We start from the raw sequence: 15686 nt of genomic DNA, 5'->3' as shown, positions 1-15686 counted from the left end.
CGGGCCGCGGGCGCCGGCTCCCGGGCTGTCAGCGCGCGGCCGCGAGGGCGCGAGGAGGCGCGCGAGCAGGAAGGAGCCGCGGCCGGGGGGCAGCCGCCGCCGCCGCCGCCGCGGGGGACTAGGTGAATGCTCCTTCCATCCCCCGCCCCGGGTGCCTAGGTCGCGTGTGAAGAGGCGGGGTCCCCTCTCCTCACACCGGCCGGCGCGCCCGCGCGCCGGAGCAGGTGATAATGGAGGGGAAGTCTGGGCTTTGGCCGTGACGCGGGGTTCGGGCGCATCCCAGGTACTGGAGGGAGGTGGGGCGGGCCCGGACTGGGACCCTGCGGCCGGGGCGCGGGAGGGCCGGGGCTGTGGGGAGTGGCCGCGCTCCCCTCCCGAGCCGCCGTGCCCCCCTCCCCGCCGGGCCCCCGCGCCTGCCCCACCTCGCGCGGGACGGCAGTCTGGCCCTGGACGCCCGCCGCGGAGCCGGGCAGCTGCGGGTGGTCGGCCCCGGGCCCGGGACGCTGGGCCCCGCAGCCGGGGGGAGGTGGGGGGGTGGCTGAGTGACGGGTGGAAGGTGAGCTCGGATGGAGACGCCGCCAGCTCCATCGCTTCGGGGCTCGGCAGTTGCTCCGTGTCGCCGCCTCTTTCATTCTTTTCTTTATGTAAGTGAAATGTATCTCAATTAAAAAAAAAAAAAAAACCCAAACGTCCATCTACATTAAGAGATTACGTTTTCGTATGTAATTACGTATATTACCTTTACAAGTCTATTACACATATATGTCATCTTTCTGTAAATGAACACTTGTTTGTTTTTTAATTGAGATATACTGCACCTACCATAAAATTCATCCTTTTAAAGTGTGGCTTTTACTATAGTCACAAAGTTTTGCAACTGTGACCACTATCCTGAACATTTTCATCACCTCAAAATGAAACCCTGTACCCATTAGCAGTTATTTCTCATTTCTCCCTTACCCCACCCTCTGGCAAACGCTAATCTTCTTTCTCTATGGATTTGCCTAGTCTGGAAATTTCATATAAAAGGAATCCTACAATATGTGGCTTTTTGTGTCTGGCTTCTTTCACATAGCAAAATGTTTTCAAGGTTCATCCATGTTGTAGGGTGTATCAGTACTTTGTGTTGGTGTTCCATAATATCACATATTGTTTATCCATTCATCACTTGATGGACATTCAGAATGTTTCCACTTTTTGGCCCTTGTGAATAATGCTGCCATGAACATTTGTTGCAAGTTTTTATGTGGGCATATGCTTTCATTTCTCTTGGGCGTCTGCGTGTTTAACTTTTTGTGAAACTGCCAAACTTTTGCATAGTAGCAGCATCCTTTTACATTCCGGCCAAACACTGTATGAGGGTTCCGGTTTCTCCACATATTCACCAACACTTGTGATTATCTATTGGCTAGTTTTTTTATAGCCATTCTAGTGGGTGTGAAGTGGTATTGATTTGCATTTACCTAAGGAGTAATCATGTTGAGCATCTTCTCATGTGCTTATTGACTATTTGTATAGCTTCTTTGGAGAAATGTCTATTCAAATAATTTGCACATTTTTTAATTGGATTATTTGTCTTTTTTTCCCCTTACATGTTGGGTATTTTTTTTATTGTTGTATTATGTTGTTCATTTATGGGAAAAAAAATTAGGTTTGGGGGCTATTACTGACTAAAAAAGCCAACCAACCTGATAGCAAGCAACATAATGCTTCTACTTGGGGAAAATTGAGTAAGGGCCATTAATGTTTTTCAGAATACCCTACCTGTCAATTCTTGGGCATCTTACCTCCTGTTTCCCTTTCTTATATCTTGAGAAAAGCCACAAAAGGTATGCTATGACCAGATTCAAGAGAGACCACACACAGTTGGTGTTTCCGTATATTCATTGCTTGGTTTGAAAAAAGTCCCAGTTACCACTTTAATTACAAATAATTTATTTTGATGGCTGGCTAAACAAACTACTAAAAAATGGCAAACACCAATTATTCAATTAAAATTTCATTTCCTTAACTTCTCAGGCAAAGTGGAAGATCTTGTTTTCCTAAGTTTTTGTAGTCTTTTATTACAGTTAGACTCATCTGTGGGTGGCAAGTAAATATTTTTGATGGTGCTGAAGTTAAGAGCCACGTACAGCTGAATGAATGCAGCTATGCTTATTTAGTGGTTAATTTATGAGTACACACAAATACAGCATTAGCCTTAGCTCTTTTATAGCAAAAACCACCGAAAAAGACATGACACCTGCCTCTCAGGAGTTCAAGCTCATTTTCCTATTACTCTAATGTTACTGTTCAAAAATACACTTCCAAACTTCAGAAATGTTATAGAAAATAAAATTAAAGATTTCCAAGTGGAATTAATGGATAAGCTACTGATTAAAAGTGTGAAGATCAGTCCAATCCTGCTTTTCAACTACTAAATTATAAAACAATGGAAATGTTATTTAACCCATTTATGCCTCAATGACTTTCTTAGTAGAATGAATAATTTCAGTATATAACCTGAGTGTATGTTTTTCTTTTAGCTAATGGAGTGATTATCAAATATATTGAAAAAAATAACCTATCCAACCTAATAGTGATTGTTACTGACTCATCCAATAGATATAAAAGTGTCCCATAGCTATAAATGTTTTCCATGTTGGCTTTCTTCACATCCTGGAGTTTTTAGGACTTATTGAGGACTGAAAGTCGAGGGCAATGTAAAATGGGAACAATATGGGGGACATGACCCCTAGGAAATGGTGGTCAGAGCAGATCTGCCTCCTTTATGGTGAACTTCTAGGCACCTCTCATCTTTTCTCTGAGATTACTGTAGTTACATTTCTGTAGCTTAAGAATAATGTGTGTGTGTTTTAAAATATATATAAAAAATAATAAAACATAGGTATCTCCAGTAGGGTTCAAAGGTTAGGACTGTCAGTCAGTTATTCTATCGTAATGTGAATGGATTTAATCAGATTGCTTTCCACCTGATCAGCTACACTGAGGAAATGGGAATTTTGACTTGAGGAAGGATAGGAGAGGTAGGTAGTATGGGATCATGTAACATTTTGGAGGTTTGACAAAACTTGTAGTATTTCCAAAAGTGTGGGTGTTGAAAATGGAGATCTTTGGAGAGCATAAAGGGTCTGGAAGAAGAGAAAAGAAAAGCAAGATTGAGAATTTGGAAAGGATTGTAAGATATTAAGATAGATTCAATTTATTTAGACATTTTTGCCCAATAGAAATTCTAAATAGGAAAAGGTGGAAGAACCTTCTTCTTCATTCCCTTCCTCTTCTCCTTTTCCCCACCTTGCTTCTCCATGCTACTCTTCTCCTAGGACCCAGAAGTCAGATTGCAATGACTATTGTTCATGGGTAATAAGCTTTTCAGTGTGCTAATTAACACCTCCTCTATCTCCAGATTCTGGTCAAATTGAGATCAGAGTCAAGAAACCAGATGAAGATTAGAATACTGTTAAAATACAGTTTCATTGCTATTTCTGGTAAAGCTGGATTGGAGAATTTAGTTTAGATCTGTGCTTACTCTGTTCCTTCTTAATTTACCTACCCAGAGGAAACTGTAGCGCCTAAAAAGCTGCGGGTCAGGTCTCCCCTGCCAGGAGGGAAAAGTTCTGAATCAGGCAGTTGTCCTCCCAGGAGTTGGAATGGAGGGGAAAACTTTCCTTGAAGGCGTCCAAGTGGGAGAGAGCCAGTGAGAGTTCGGGGGTGGGGCCTGTCTGGAATATTGACCTTTATCCCTTTCTTAACCCTTAGGTCAGTCACTTTTTCCAGGAATTGCTGATGGGGTAAAGAGAAAGAAAAGTGTCCCTTTAATACCGTTTTCTCCTACTTAGGGGAGTGAAAGTCCTGTTGTCTTTGTAGAGAGGGAAATTAGCAGGTCCTCTTATCAGTTTGAGTGTGTTGTGGTGATTTTGTAGGCTAACCCAGGAATTTAATAATTTACAGAATAGGAACTGAGAATTTGTTTTCCTTGGAAGTAGCTAAACCTCTGAACAGTTTTTAAGTGGATGATCGTTTCATTGTGTGGATAAATATATAGATTATTAAGTCTATATCCTAACTTTTTTACTCCTCAAATATTTACTGAGTGTCTAATACGTAATAGGCACTAGTCTAGGCCCTTGGGATTCAGCAGTGAACGAGAATGGGTCCTTGCCTTTATGGAGTTTACAGCCTAAAAGACAACTAGTGCAAGAACAATCACAATAAAGTATAATAAATGTTAGAAAGTTCAGGGTACTTTGGGACCACAGAGGAGGGGGAACTCATCTGGGAGGGTCAGGGGAAGTGATGGTTAAGAGCTAAGGTCACAGGGACGCCTGTGGCTCAGGTCATGATCCCAGAGTCCTGGGATCAAATCCCGCATGGGCTCCTTGCTCAGTGGGGAGTCTGTTTCTCTCTCTGCCTGCTGTTCCCCCTGCTTGTTCTCTCTCTGACAAATAAATAAAATATTAAAAAAAAAAAAAAAAAGCTAAGGTCACAAAGTAGAATAGGAAGTAGCCAGGTAAAAGGGAAGAGTGAGGATGAGCAAGAGTTTCAGGAAAAAAAGAACATATGGAAAGGCCAAGAAGTGAGAGAGGGTGGTATACTAAAGTAGTATTTTTCTTTTTTATTTTATTTTATTTTGTTTTATTTTTTTATTTTATTTTATTTTATTATGTTATGTTAATCACCATACATTACATCATTAGTTTTTGATGTAGTGTTCCATGATTCATTGTTTGCGTATAACACCCAGTGCTCCATGCAGTACATGCCCTCTTTAATATCCATCACCAGGCTAACCCATCCCCCCACCCCCCTCCCCTCTAGAACCCTCAGTTTGTTTCTCAGAGTCCATAGTCTCTCATGGTTCATCTCCCGCTCCGATCTCCCCCCCTTCATTTTTCCCTTCCTGCTATCTTTTTTTTTTTTTAAACATATAATGTATTATTTGTTTCAGAGATACAGGTCTGCGATTCAACGGTCTCACACAATTCACAGCGCTCACCATAGCACATACCCTCCGCAGCGTCTCTCACCCAGCCACCCCATCCCTCCCACCCCCCACCACTCCAGCAACCCTCAGTTTGTTTCCTGAGATTAAGAATTCCTCATATCAGTGAGATCATATGATACATGTCTTTCTCTGATTGACTTATTTCACTCAGCATAATACCCTCCAGCTCCATTCACGGCGTTGCAAATGGCAAGATTTCATTCCTTTTGATGGCTGCATAATATTCCATTTGTGTGTGTGTGTGTGTGTGTGTGTGTGTGTGTGTGTGTGTACACACACACACCACATCTTCTTTATCCATTCATCTGTTGATGGACATCTTGGCTCTTCCCATAGTTTGGCTATTGTGGACATTGCTGCTATAAACATTGGGGTGCACGTACCCTTTCGGATCCCTACATTTGTATCTTTGGAGTAAATGCCCAGTAGTGCAATTGCTGGGTTGTAGGGTAGCTCTATTTTCAACTTTTTGAGGAACCTCCCTACTGTTTTCCAGAGTGGCTGCACCAGCTTGCATTCCCACCAACAGTGTAGGAGGGTTCCCCTTTCTCCACATCCCCGCCAACATCTGTCATTTCCTGGCTTGTTAATTTTAGCCATTCTGACTGGTGTGAGGTGGTATCTCATTGCGGTTTTGATTTGGATTTCCCTGATGCTGAGTGATGTTGAGCACTTTTTCACGTGTCTGTTGGCCATTTGGATGTCTTCTTGGAAAAAAAATGTCTGTTCATGTCTGCGCATTTCTTGATTGGATTATTTGTTCTTTGGGTGTTGACTTTGAGAAGTTCTTTATAGATTTTGGATACTAGCCCTTTATCTGATATGTCATTTGCAAATACCTTCTCCCATCCTGTCGGTTGTCTTTTGGTTTTGTTGACTAGTTTTTTTGCTGTGCAAAAGCTTTTTATCTTGATGAAGTCCCAATAGTTCATTTTTGCCCTTGCTTCCCTTGCCTTTGGCGATGTTTCTAGGAAGAAGTTGCTGTGGCTGAGGTCGAAGAGGTTGCTGCCTGTGTTCTCCTTTAGGATTTTGATGGACTCCTGTCTCACATTTGGGTCTTTCATCCATTTTGAGTCTATTTTTGTGTGTGGTGTAAGGAAATGGTCCAGTTTCATTCTTCTGCATGTCACTGTCCAATGTTCCCAACACCATTTGTTGAAGATTGTCTTTTTTCCATTGGACATTCTTTCCTGCTTTGTTGGAAGATTAGTTGACCATAGAGTTGAGGGTCCATTTCTGGGCTCTTTATTCTGTTCCATTGATCTATCTGGCTGTTTTTGTGCCAGTACCATACTGTCTTGATGATGACAGCTTTATAATAGAGCTTGAAGTCCGGAATTGTGATGCCACCAGCTTTGCTTTTCTTTTTCAACATTCCTCTGACTATTCGGGGTCTTTTCTTGTTCCATACAAATTTTAGGATTGTTTGTTCCATTTCTTTGAAAAAAGTTGATGGTATTTTGATAGGTATTGCATTGAATGTGTAGATTGCTCTAGGTAGCATTGACATCTTCACGATATTTGTTCTTCCAATCCATGACCATGGAACGTTTTTCCATTTCTTTGTGTCTTCCTCAATTTCTTTCATGAGTATTTTATAGTTTTCTGAGTACAGATCCTTTGCCTCTTTGGTTAGATTTATTCCTAGGTATCTTATGGTTTTGGGTGCAGTCATAAATGGGATCGACTCCTTAATTTCTCTTTCTTCTGTCTTGTTGTTGGTGTATAGGAATGCCACTGATTTCTGTGCATTGATTTTATATCCTGCCACTTTACTGAATTCCTGTATGAGTTCTAGCAGTTTTGGGGTGGAGTCTTTGGGGTTTTCCACATAAAGTATCATATCATCTGCAAAGAGTGAGAGTTTGACTTCTTCTTTGCCGATTCAGATACCTCTTATTTCCTTTTGTTGTCTGATTGCTGTGGCTAGGACTTCTAGTACTGTTGAATAGCAGTGGTGATAGTGGACATCCCTGCCCTGTTCCTGACCTTAGAGGGAAAGCTCTCAGTTTTTCCCCATTGAGAATGATATTCGCTGTGGGTTTTTCATAGATGGCTTTTATGATATTGAGGTATGTACCTTCTATCCCTATACTCTGAAGAGTTCTTATCAAGAAAGGATGATGTACTTTGTCAAATGCTTTTTCTGCATCTATTGAGAGGATCATATGGTTCTTGTTCTTTCCTTTATTAATATATTGTATCACATTGATTGATTTGCGGATGTTGAACCAACCTTGCAGCCCAGGGATAAATCCCACTTGGTCATGGTGAATAATCCTTTTAATGTACTGTTGGATCCTATTGGCTAGTATTTTGGTGAGAATTTTTGCATCGATGTTCATCAGGGATATTGGTCTGTAATTCTCCTTTTTGATGGGGTCTTTGTCTGGTTTTGGGATCAAGGTAATGGTGGCCTCATAAAACAAGTTTGGAAGTTTTCCTTCCATTTCTATTTTTTGGAACAGTTTCAGAAGAATAGGTATTAATTCTTCTTGAAATGTTTGTTAGAATTCCCCTGGGAAGCCATCTGGCCCTGGGCTTTTGTTTTTTGGGAGATTTTGATTACTGCTTCAATTTCCTTAGTGGTTATAGGTCTGTTCAGGCTTTCTATTTCTTCCTGGTTCAGTTTGGGTAGTTGATACATCTCTAGGAATGCATCCATTTCTTCCAGATTATCTAATTTGCTGGCATAGAGTTGCTTGTAATATGTTCTTATAATTGTTTGTATTTCTTTGGTGTTGGTTGTGATCTCTCCTCTTTCATTCATGATTTTATTTATTTGGGTCATTTCTCTTTTCTTTTTGATTAGTCTGGCCAGGGGTTTATCAATCTTGTTAATTCTTTCAAAGAACCAGCTCCTAGTTTTGTTGATCTGTTCTACTGTTCTATTTCATTGATTTCTGCTCTGATCTTTATTATTTCTCTTCTCTTGCTGGGTTTAGGCTTTATTTGGTATTCTTTCTCCAGCACCTTTAGGTGTAGGGTTAGGTTGTGTATTTGAGACCTTCCTTTTTTCTTGAGAAAGGCTTGTATTGCTATCTACTTTCCTCTTAGGACTGCCTTTGCTGCATCCCAAAGATTTTGAACAGTTGTGTTTTCATTCTCATTTGTTTCCATGAATTTTTTAAATTCTTCTTTAATTTCCTGGTTGACCCATTCATTCTTTAGTAGGATGCTCTTTAGCCTCCATGTATTTGAGTTCTTTCCGACTTTCCTCTTGTGATTGAGTTCTAATTTCAAAGCATTGTGGTCCGAAAATATGCAGGGCATGATCCCAATCTTTTGGTACCAGTTGAGACCTGATTTGTGACCTAGGATGTGATCTATTCTGGAGAATGTTCCATGGGCACTAGAGAAGAATGTATATTCTGTTGCTTTGGGATGGAATGTTCTGAATATATCTGTGAAGTCCATTTGGTCCAGTGTCTCATTTAAAGTCTTTATTTCCTTATTGATCTTTTGCTTAGATGATCTGTCCATTTCAGTGAGGGGGGTGCTAAAGTCCCCACTATTATTGTATTGTTGTTGATGTGTTTCTTTGATTTTGTTATTAATTGGCTTATATAATTGGCTGCTCCCATGTTAGGGGCATAGATATTTACAATTATTAGATCTTCTTGTTGGATAGACCCTTTAAGTATGATGTAGTGTCCTTCCTCATCTCTTATTATAGTCTTTGGTTTAAAATATAATTTGTCTGATATAAGGATTGCCACCCCAGCTTTCTTTTGATGTCCATTAGCGTGGTAAATGGTTTTCCACCCCCTCACTTTCAATCTGGGGGTGTCTTTGGGTCTAAAATGAGTCTCTTGCAGACAGCATATTGATGGGTCTTGTTTTTTTTTATCCAGTCTGATACCCTGTGTCTTTTGATTGGAGCGTTTAGCCCATTTACATTCAGGGTAACTATTGAAAGATATGAATTTAGTGCCATTGTATTGCCTGTAAGATGACTGTTACTGTATATTGTCTGTGTTCCTTTCTGGTCTATGTTACTTTTAGGCTCTCTCTTTGCTTAGAGGACCCCTTTCAATATTTCTGGTAGGGCTGACTAGTTTCGTGTTTGCAAATTCCTTTAGTTTTTGTTTGTCCTGGAAGCTTTTTATCTCTCCTTCTATTTTCAGTGACAGCCTAGCTGGATATAGTATTGTTGGCTGCATATTTTTCTCATTTAGTGCTCTGAATATATCCTGCCAGTCCTTTCTGGCCTGCCGGGTCTCTGTGGATAGGTCTGTTGCCAATCTAATGTTTCTACCATTGTAGGTTACAGATCTCTTATCCCGAGCTGCTTTCACAATTTTCTCTTTGTCTCTGAGACTTGTAAGTTTTACTATTAGATGTCAGGGTGTGGACCTATTTTTATTGATTTCGAGGGAGGTTCTCTGTGCCTTCTGGATTTTGATGCCTGTTTCCTTCCCCAGATTAGGGAAGTTCTCTGCTATAATTTGCTCCAATATACCTTCTGCCCCTCTCTCTCTTTCTTCTTCTTTTGGGATTCCAATTATTCTAATATTGTTTTGTCTTATGGTATCGCTTATCTCTCGAATTCTGCCCTCGTGATCCAGTAGTTGTTTATCTCTCTTTTTCACAGCTTCTTTATTTTCCATCATTTGGTCTTCTATATCACTAATTCTCTCTTCTGCCTCATTTATCCTAGCAGTTAGGGCCTCCATTTTTGATTGCATCTCATTAATAGCCTTTTTGATTTCGACTTGGTTAGATTTTAGTTCTTTTATTTCTCCAGAAAGGGTTTCTCTAATATCTTCTGTACTTTTTTCAAGCCCAGCTAGTATCTTTAAAATTGTCATTCTGAACTCTAGTTTCGACATCTTACGAATGTCCGTATTGATTAGGTCCCTGGCAGTCGGTACTGCTTCTTGTTCTTTTTTTTGAGGTGAGTTTTTCCGTGTTGTCATTTTGTCCAGAGGAGAATAGATGAATGAGAGAACAAAATGCTAACAGGGTAACAATGACCCTAGAAAAATAGATACTAAACAAATCAGAAGAGACCTTCCAGAAGGTGGTCGCTTTTCTGTTCAGAGAGTTGCTGCTATTCTTTTCTTTGATCTTCTGTTGAGTTCGTAGGTGTTCAGAATGGTTTTGATCCCTATCTAGCTGAATTCCTGGGACCAGACGAAATTTAGGTCTCCTACTCCTCAGCCATCTTGCTCCTCCTCCTGTATTAACCCTAAAGTAGTATTTTTCAAACTGCAGGTACTTAGGCACTCACAAGTAGATTATAAATTTAGTTTAGTGGGTTGTGACCTGCATGTTTTAAAAAAGAAATCAAATAGAAAGAAGAACGTGTCACACATATTTACTAGATTGTGATATGTAAAGTTTGAAAATCTGCAATAGAGGAAGCAGAGAAAAAGCCTAGTGTGAAAACAGCCAGAGGTCTTAGGTGGGTGGCAATGATGATGATGCAGGATTTAGTTAGCCTTATTAAAGAATTTGCATTTATCTTAGAGGAAATGAGAAGCCACTGAAAGTTTCAATAGGAGCTGATTAGATTAATATTTTCTAAAGATCCTTTTGAGTGTCCACTGTTTCTCTATTTGAATATAAACTACAAATTCTTTGGCCCAATGTTACAGGTATTCCAAAGTTTGTTCTAATCTATTTTTTCTAAAAAATCTTTCCACCGTTTTTGGTACTGGAACCTCCCATTTCATAAAGATGTATAGTCTGCCTAAATGCCTTTGCACTGACAGAAAGGTCTGTTTAAGAGTAGATCTTGCTTCTGTCTTACTCATGTTGAACCTCTGGTATTTAGCTTAGTGCTTGGTACCTAGTAGGGATTAAGCAAATCTTTGTTGATAGAGTCTAAACATTCTTAATTTTAGCACTGTTACATAGTAGTAGAAATGACCTTGGCATTTCTAATAATACTTGCTTTTGGAAAAAGGAAAAAGTTTTATTAGAAATTCTTCTTTTGGGCGACTGGGTGGCTCAGTCATTAAGCATCTGCCTTTGGCTCAGGTCATGATTCCAGAGTCCTGGGATCGAGTCCCACATCGGGCTCCCCGCTCAGCGGGAAGCCTGCTTCTCCCTCTCCCACTCCCCCTGCTTGTGGTTCCTCTCTCGCTGTGTCTCTCTCTGTCAAATAAATAAATAAGATCTTTAAAAAAAAAAAAAAAAAGAAATTCTCCTTTTCTCAGTTGGAATCATGTTAGTGACAGAATCATACTGATTTATTTAAAAGATAATTTAACAAAAAGCACTCTTATGATATATTAAAACAGAGAGAAGAAAAAGAACAACAGATTTTCTGATTAGGGAGTTTTTCTTCCCAAGGAGTACAGAGCAATGACAGATCATTCATGAGAGGAGGCAATCCAGCAGTCATTTATATTTTGTTTGGATAGGCATTTTTCTGAGCACTCACCAAAAGACAGTTTTATAAAGATGGCTAGGAAGAAAGAGAATAAATTAGATTAAAATGTATCAATCATATGAGCTTAATGGAGAGGCAACAGAAAATAATTTTGGTCTTAGAAGAAGTAAAAATAGAATATCCATATACCCCAAAGAACTTACCAGTAAGAATCTAATGATGTCAGTTTGTTGCCAGAGAATGATTGTACTCTCACAGTACTGTGACTTCACAGAATTAGATTGTGAAACCCAACTGTGAAGGAAAAATTCTTTATGTGTATGGTTTCGATAAGTGGCAAGGGAAGTTATGAAAAATTCATGAAAGGTAGAGAGATTTCAAGTTCTGATTCAAATTTCTCTTTAATATACTTTTGAGATGTGGAAACTTGGCTAATTAGTTTTGTAAATTAGATTTTATGCAGCTTAAACATGTGTGTTAGAATCTAATTTTGCTAATATGGGATGGCTTTTTAAAAATACGTACTGAATTTTATATTTTTATGTTGTACAGAGTCCTATTTTAAGCAATGCATCGTAGAACCTAAACTGAAACTGCTAACTTGTATAAATTTATCCCAAGGAAATAATTCTAAGTATGGGAAATTATTATGCACAAAGATGTTCATTTTCATTACAGTGTAGTTTAGTAAAGAAAATGTCCTGCTATAGGGAAATGATTCATTAAAATGTGGCAGTGAGCTTGAAATTTAACCATTAAAAGTGCTATTTTAGAGCAATGGTTTCTTATTTATTACTTTTAAATTGAAAAATAAAAAGTGCTCAATATAAACAAAAATCCAAATATAAAAATATGCAAGATTTAAAAAGTGAAAATGGTATTTCAAGTCCTTCCTTACCCTACACCGCCCCACCCCCCCACCCCCCAACCTAGGCCAACCTAGTTCTTTAGAAGTAAGTACTCTGAGCACTTTAGTATCTGTCCTTCCAGACCTTTTTCTAGCCCAGTGGTTTTTTAACTGTGCTCCCATGAGGGGGCTTCTGGTTCTTCTCAAGTTGGGTAGGTGAAGACTGAGTGGGTGGGAACCAGGGTGCTAAACCCTGTACTGCTTTGTTTGTTCCTATTTTATATACAGGGATTTCACATAGGGTTTAATTTAAACAAATAATTGCTCTGCATTAAAAAAAAAAATGTTTAAAAACTATGGACCTAATTTAGAAAATGAAGTCCTAAGCCCCCTAGGGGATTCCAGATCAGGATTCCAGATCTTACCCAGTTTACCATTTTGCTACATGATGACAGGAATGTTCTACAGACCTGTCTATTGATTTCCCCAGTAGTCTTCTGGCTGCTAACCAGTGACCTTGTTAGAATGCACTCCCCCTTCACCCCCCACCCCACCACCCCTGCCTTTTTTTCCCATCTCTCTAAATCTTACCTGTTAAAAGGTTCTGCTCACCATTGTTTTGTTCATTCCTTCTTTCAACATATTTTTAGTGAACACCCACATTTTGACTAATACTGAATGGGAAATATGTAGAATTTTGTATCAAAAGCTCATAAATTAGTAAAGGATGACCTTCATGTAAATAAGGGCAATAATGTTTTTTGCAAAGTAAGCGCATTGTGGGGGTGGGCAGGTATTAAAAATAGAAGTGGTCTCTTCCTTCTACAGATTTATGTGGCACTTATAAAAAAAAGGGCAATTTATGATACAGCTAAATTTCTGGGTCTTCAGTAAATACTTGCTCATTTATTAGTTGAGTGATAGAAGAAAATGCCCAGAATTCACCTGTGAATTAGGGTTGAGACTTAAGAAGGAGCGATCTTCATTCTTGAGCCATCAACTGTGTTAAAAAATAACTTGAATCCAATTTACTGGATTCCATTGTTGGGCATGAGCAGAGCTGAGAACGAGCCTTGGAAGGACCTTGGTTGTGTCATTCTCATCCCCCAGGGCCACTTACCTGGTGTGGAAGGATCATACCATAAAATGCCAATAGTGTCTTCCTTATCACTAGCCGGTTAGTCAGGAAGTCGTGAATTCAAGATCCTGCATCTTCATCTTACTGACTACAACTTGGGCAGATTCCTTAACGTCTTCGAGACTCAGTTTCCTAAACTGCAATGTGTGAACATGTGTGTCTCCCAGGTTTTCAAAAAAGATTATGTGAGAGTCCAGAGCATGGGCTGCTCTTTTTTTCATGATATCTGCCACTTTCCTCTATGTTTTTAGATAAACAATTAGTAAAGAATTTTTATAGTAACATTTGAATTTGCTTTTTTAATAAAAGTCAGAAAACTCTTGTCCTCTGGCCTTTCCTGATTATAAGGCTTCAGAATAACCCCAGCCAAACTCATGATGGATTCCATCTTTCCAAGTGCTTCATGTTCTGGTTGAGTAGACTTAGTTCTTCGGTCCAGAATAGACCTTACAGTAGTGGTTTAAGGCAGTCTGTTTTATTTGTAGATTGTAAAAATGTTATTTAGATCTCTTTTTAAAATGAAAAAAATACATTAGATATGATATGTAAACAGTGGTATTAGAGCTACTTCCTATTCCAGCTTTCATTTTCTTTTTTTCTTTTAAAACACTGTGGTTTCCTGAAGACCTCTATTCAGTATATGTAAGTACTATGTAGTGTATGTACATACTGGTCAGTATATATATGCAACAGTTTATAGCTTGCTGGTAGTTTAATTAATTAAAAGTAGGATGGGATAGAGGCACCTGGGTGCTGTAGTCAGTTAAGTGTCCAACTCTAGGTTTCAGCTCAGGTCATCATCTCAGGGTCATGAGAGCAAACCCTACTTTGGGCTCTGTGCTGAACACAGAGTCTGCTAAAGTTTCTCTCTCCCTCTCCCCCTCCCCGCCTCGGTCGCTGTCTCTCTCTCAAATAAATAATCTTAAAAAAAAAAAGTAGGATGGGATAAATTATATAAAAGGTAAATATTAAACCTCAGTTGATTTTTTAAAGAAAATTGTAACAAAACAGTGGATCTGAAAATTATAAGCCGGGGTTCAATACAGCAATGTACAATATTTTTGTGATCATACGGTATTGTATATTCCTTAGTAAGGGGCAAAAGAGATGGGAAATTAGGTTTTGAACCTTTTATAAAAATGTATAAAAAGAATGATGACTAATGATAATAATTAACATTTTTTGAGGGCTCAATACACTGATCTATGCACTTTACATGTATTAAGTAATTTAATATTCACAAAACCCAATGAGGGAGGTATTTTTTCATGAGGAAACTGAGGTATAGAGGCATAGGTCCCACAGCTAGTGAAAGTCAGTATTTAAGCCAAAGCAGTTTGACTTTGGAGCCCAAGCCCTGAACTACTCTCAATATCATTAGTATATTGATACTTCTTGACATTGAATTTTTTGAAAGAAAATCATGTCTCTTAATTGAAGTGTGGAGATTTGCTGAATAAGTCACTTGGAATTTCCCCATAAAATCACCCAATGCAAGTCCTGTTACTGATTAATTCATTTAATAAAAGGATAGCAAATAGCTCAGTAAGCTTTGTACAGTTTCAAACATAGCGTAAAGCATTTGCCAGTGGTTCCACATCAGTAATACAACTTGGAACAGGCAGGTAATATTCTCTCCTTTTCAAAATGTACTTGCCTGAACAATGGATCGTGGATCACCACATCAAAAACTAATGATGTATTGTATGGTGACTAACATAACATAATAAAATTAAAAACAAAAAAATGTGCCTGGGTCACAACTCCAACAGCACAGAAAAAAAAAAAATGTACTTGCCTGAAATCTATATACTCAGGTATGGGATTTTGTGCATAGATTTTATAATCTGATTTTAAAATCATGTTACTCTTGAATCACTAAGTTCTACACCTGAAACTAATATTACACTGTATTAGTGTAATTACACTAACTGAAATTTAAATACAAACTTGAGGAAAAAATTAAATCCTATTACTCTTTAGGACAAAATCTAGCCCTTTCTTAGTCCCTAGGGGCAGTGCTACGTAGGCAATCTACGCATGCATTTCAAACACCAAAAGAGAGAGAAAATCATTAATGTTTTGTAATTTTTAAAGAAACAATGAGGTAGTCTTTCTGGGAAGAATCATACCTTTTTGTGACTCTTAATTTGTTTGGAGTTATTATCATTTTGAAATAATATGTGATGGATTGTGGGGGGAGACACACCATAGACTCGGTGGTAATCTGGCCCTGCTTTGGAGCGTGGTAGGGCAGATGCAGTAACTTGTTCGCAATTATCTAACAAATATAAATGAAATCATGGCTATGAAAATGGAAAAATGAATACAGAATGCCAGCTATCTGGCAGTGTTT

General features: G+C 38.9%; 1 protein-coding gene across 5 annotated transcripts in view; it reads left to right on the top strand.

Annotated features, from left to right (window-relative positions):
- Positions 1 to 15686, top strand: part of SLC41A2 (solute carrier family 41 member 2) — a 125356-nt gene continuing 109670 nt past the window's right edge. For 3 of the 5 annotated variants that reach the window (XM_036103343.2, XM_036103285.2, XM_036103353.2), the window contains exon 1: positions 1 to 224. The gene's annotated coding sequence lies outside the window, so the exon portion shown is untranslated. Of the gene's footprint in view, positions 225 to 263; positions 284 to 15686 lie in introns of those variants that run through there. The other 2 variants (XM_036103314.2, XM_036103293.2) reach the window with 2 other exon arrangements.

This window comes from Halichoerus grypus, chromosome 6 (genome assembly GCF_964656455.1).
Source record: "Halichoerus grypus chromosome 6, mHalGry1.hap1.1, whole genome shotgun sequence".
Classification (NCBI taxonomy): Eukaryota; Metazoa; Chordata; class Mammalia; order Carnivora; family Phocidae; genus Halichoerus; species Halichoerus grypus.
This window is presented reverse-complemented; position numbering and strand designations above follow the sequence as displayed.